The sequence below is a fragment of the Aphelocoma coerulescens genome, assembly GCF_041296385.1.
Source record: "Aphelocoma coerulescens isolate FSJ_1873_10779 chromosome Z unlocalized genomic scaffold, UR_Acoe_1.0 ChrZ, whole genome shotgun sequence".
Taxonomy (NCBI): Eukaryota; Metazoa; Chordata; class Aves; order Passeriformes; family Corvidae; genus Aphelocoma; species Aphelocoma coerulescens.
This window is the reverse complement of record NW_027184085.1, coordinates 39,547,759-39,552,899: the sequence shown is the minus strand read 5'-3', so window position 1 is coordinate 39,552,899 and position 5,141 is coordinate 39,547,759.

Below are 5,141 nucleotides of genomic sequence, written 5' to 3'. Positions count from 1 at the left end.
GCCAATGGAACGCCACGCACCCGCCGCCGCCACCGCCTATAAGCGCGGCCGCGCCCGCCCAGCGCCGGCACGCGCGACCGGCGAGGAATAGAGCAGCCAATCCCGGCGCCAGGCTCTGCCACGCCCCGCCCCGGGTGCCCAGCTGCGACCAATTAACGTGCACGCCTGTGCTGTCAATCACGCCTACTGACCAATGAGATGCATTCTCAATTATTCATGCAGCGCGCGCCCCGCCCCCCGGCGGCGCCACAGCCGCGGCCGCGCCCTCGGCCGGCGCTCCTGGGGCGCAGCAGCGAGCGGGCACACGGCCCCAGGCTGGGGACACTCTTCAGCAGCAAGCGCTTCGAATGTGGTGCCGTTACACAACGGTCTTTTAGTCTTTGGGGTCTTTTGGTGCTTGGGGTCTTTTGGTACAACTTACATCCTCTAACAAGTGACGCCAGTGGCAGAGGCGCTCGCTACACTGGGCGGTCCCACGGGTAGCTCTGCAGCAGGTGGCCGGCATACTTGCATAAAGTAGTCTGGTGTTCCCTCAAAGTGCCTGAAACGCCCCCTTCTGCTTAGAAAAGCAGTGGTGTTGGCCAGGCCAGCGAGCCCCGCGGTGCCGCGCGGTGGCAGTGCCCTGCGCGGAGGACACGCTTCGCTCGGAGAGCGCCTCCGTCCGCCCAAAGCCGCGCGTGGAGCTCCCCGGCCGTCACTAAGCCCCCATGGTGAGAGATTTCCGTGCAGCACCCCTGTAGGAGCTCTGGACCGAGCTGCGAGTAGTTTCACTGTCTCAAAATAAAAATGTCTCAATACGTAAGACCAACAGTGACATGCCGGGAGACTCAGCCAGGCTTTTTTCCGCAGAGGACGGGCTCCTAGGCCGGTGAAATATCAGTGCCTCTTTCATCCGCCACAGTAACAACAAAATCTTAGCCCTTCAGCCACAATTGCCCAAAGAATGCCGATTGCAGTCTTGATTTCTGTGATGAGGCTGTTTTCATCCTGATCGTTCTTGGGAAACTAACACCTCCTCTATCATAATTACTTCACTGTATATACCACCTTGTTTTGAAATTAATTTTATCCATATTACAGGAACTTGAAACCAAATCAGAGTTCTTGCAATGTTTCAAAAGGCAAGATTAAAGACAGCCCTGTCACTATAACTGTCTTCTCTCTTCATTTTGGCGTGCTGATAGGTCTGTGCACACCACCATAAAATAAAATATGGTGTATCCTCTTCAGGTTATTCCAAGCCCTGAACAGAATCATTACATCTCTCCGGGCTTTCATGTAGACCCACTTTCGCAGGGCATGCTTACTGCAGAATAAAACTAATTTAATTGGACTTAGTGCCCTTTCAAGCTTCAGTTTCATTCAAGAGATCACAAACTGTTGTGCATCAATGGAATTAATGACAGTAAGTTCAGGCAATTATCACCTCACAAAAAGCTTTACAAAATCCTGGTAATTGAGTCAAATCTCTCAGGCTCTGAAATGCTTCAAATTAAAAGAATATTTTAACTCAACAAAGAAAAATATTATTTCTGCACAGTTCTTATGTTGTAAAATGTAGCTACCCATAATAAACAAAAATTCATGAAAAAATTTTCATTAATATGATAAAGTAATAAAATACTGTATAAAAATGTTCACTTAGATAACTGTACTTGCTCTGAACAGTTGGTTTATTTAGTTCAAGGATGAAACTACATGTGTTTTCAGTGCAAAGAAGGAATTGGAAAGCTATTTTGTCCTGTTCTAATCTGGAGAAAGACATTAGCACCATCACATTACTGCACCATATCAAAAAATTCACCAAATATTTACACACCTTTTTGGAGCCTTTTGGTATCAATTGCTGCATCTACACTAGATCTCCTCAGGATATTCAGAAAGTTTTTTAGAAATTTTTGAAATATTTTTATTTAAAATATTCTACAAGTTTGAATCAAAGTTATGCTGTATATGAAAGATGACAGACAAAAGGGTGCCATCATTGACTGTAATGTCCTTGCAGCTTTAGTAGGCACTTTGAAGGTCATAGTATTTCTGGAGAGCGATGAATATGAGGAATTCAGAAATATTTCAGCAGTAAGATTAGAGATTTGATGTTCTGTGGGATTTGGCTTTTTTTTCATGAAGTCTCAAAAGAGAAAACAAAAAAGTCTAACTGCTCAGAGAGATTCCACAATGACAGCCAAAACCAGTGTTTGCTATAAATATATCTTACCTTTATCTGTACAATTATGTTTTATAAAATTAATGTAAAGCTTTAGAAAAATTCTTAGTTTTCTGATGCTCTGAGCTGTCAATCAAACAAAAATTTCTGTAAGAGATTCCAACCCCCAAACTGATTAAAAGTCTTGCATGACAGATGAAAGTAATTTGCGACCTCTTCATTTGCTTGCAGCTGCCAGAAAAAATAATCCACAACACCAGAGGTTTATATACAAAAAGGAGACAGAGGAGTCCCGTAGCTTTATTCATGAATAAAGGGAGAGGTCATGGGGCAATTTCCCATGGGGTCTCTCAGATTGCTGGAGGATGCAGCCTCCTTTTTATCCTGATTTCCTGGCCACATTTCCTTCTCTCTTTCCCCATTGGCTGAGGTACTTGAGAGGTACAGACTTCCCGAATCACCTCATACAGACCCCCTTCTAATGTGCATCCCCCCCTCCCCGCACCCATCCTTTTTCTTTGTATCTCTATTTTTTTTCTCTAAGTCCAGGAATTTAGCATGGCCTTGGATGAGTAACTGTCTGTGTCAATTAGTGGAATTCCACTGGAATTTATGGTTCCTCCCGTTGCGTCTTTCACCTATCAGTATCTGGCTTTTATCTACCAGCAGGCCCACTGTTTGTAAAAACACCTCCCTCTCATTCCTTTCACAGCTTTTCACTACGTGAAATCTGTGTGTGATTGTCAAGTTACGAACTTACACAAACAACAGAGACGGACAAGGAAAACCTGAATTTTACTGTCGAAGCGAAACCAAACATTCTGCCTGGAATTTTACACCAAAAAAGTAGCAGTGATGGCTTCAGCATGGTTACATATTTGCATGCAAAGCCTGAACCTCATGGTTGCAGTACTAGGCATAGGTGTCTAACCTTTCTGACAACAGGTTACTCATGTTAAGTCAAGATGAGGGCTGCCTGCTGAAGTGGCTACTCCATCCATGTTCTCTCCACAACTGGATTTTTCACATGCACAGAACAACCCTACACAAGCTGGCCTAGCAGGTGTAGATGTGGAATATGACATCTTTGCCAAAGGAGCCCTTACTTATTTTTCTTTTTCCTTTTCCCTTTTCTTTTCATGGGGCAAAAATGCCTAATTACAAGAGACAGAATTGAGAACGGAGGCTGTGTTTCTCTGACCTTTACAGCTCAGTACTTAATCACCAGCAAGGGTCATCCTGACCTTGACCTTTCTTACAGACACTTTCTCATCCCTGCACATTTCATTTTCTAGTGCCTACATCTCTTCTGCCTGAGGGAGAAGCATGCTGAATACATCACATGGCTCGAGGTCCCATTCTGGGGCAGGACACCAGAACAGGTAGAGAGGGTAACATTGTGCCACTCAGAAGATCTAAATTTTCCAGCAGCGCAAGCAAACTTGACTGCATGAAGTCTTAAGCCAAAGAGAGAGCTGCATCACCAAAGATGGACATGCTTATAGAGGAATACACCTAATGCTCAGAGCTTTGTGTGTGAGCTGGACATTTGCCCTGGCTGGCAGCAAATGGCTGGAGCCCCACCCAAAGAGCCATGAACAGCCATTGACCTTCTGCTAACAAAGGGCACAGGGACCTGTGGTGCTGGCTGGTAGCGATGGGGGTGGCCAGTCACCTAAGGACTCTACAGGACCCAATGAACAAGGAGGAGACCCCAGTCCAAATATCACCACTGGACCAGGAGGCACGTGCAAGGGGCATGCAGGGTGGGTGTATGGACTCTAAGGGTGTAAAAGCCCAGCAATTCCATAGGAACAGCGTGTACTGCTATGGTGTCACTGCGTAACAATTAAAATATTTCAAGGAACCCACCTTCCGGGACTCTGCTATGGAAAATGTGGGGTCAGGATGGTAAAGGAAACTTGTTTGACAGTGTGAGTGTGGTGTGTGTAGGGATTCAAATGGGGCACCTGTCAGGTCACTAGAGCCACCCACTGCAAAGGGGTCTCAGTCCCAGCAGTGAAAATCTCACGGATTGTGAATGTGACTCCTAGAGTGGAATCTGAATGCTCAGACAGGAAATCTGGAAACTTGAAAAATGTAATAATAAAGACTTAGATAAAAGATTTTATTACCATTGCTAAGTTTTTATGTAAGTCCATATTATGACATAATAACAATAAAGTTACATGTGTAATAAATGAGGGTATTTTGTTCATTGAAAAGAGCTGACACAGGCCACAATGTACATAACAGGAAATGTCTTAACAAATCTATATGTAAAGGTTGTAAGTGCTGTAAGTGTACTATTGTTTAAGCTCCAGGAAGAAAAGCAGGGGATACTAACTGACCAAATATGGAAAAGGTCACCCAGAGGGCACCTGAAGAAGACTACTAGCCTTCAGCCATCGACCACCAGAAGGCAGAAAACGACCCCCTAGCAACAAGTTCACACATGCGCAGAGTACTCTCTTAAAGAAGAGTTAACAGGAAACGACCCTGCATAAAAGAAGGACTGAAATTTGCAAACCCCTGCGGCAATTCGGTGGAGCGGGGACTCCCCTGTCGCCCAGCGCTGATTTTGCTTATGCCTTGCTTGCTGTAATTAATAAATTCTCTAATTTGATTAAACCTCTTTGTCTGCCTCCATCAATCACAATTTGGTGCCGTGACTCGGATGGGAATGGTACGGTAAGACAGAGATATCGGGGAGGCGCCCCACCTCTGGTGGCCTCGGTATCTTCAGTCTTTACCTCGCTCCCACCGACGAACCTAAACTCAAGGCATTAAGCAAAGGGAACCGGTCGACCCCATAAACTTTGTGCACAGAGGTCCGGACGAAGACGCTGGAAGCGTGAGTATTTGCGGAAAAGGGATCCGTTCGGTCGGGGTCGGGTATCCTGGAGTGTGGCGAGTGTGGTGTGTGAGAGGGGGGCCGGCAGCCGGACTCCCCAAGCGAGTGTGGACCCTCAGT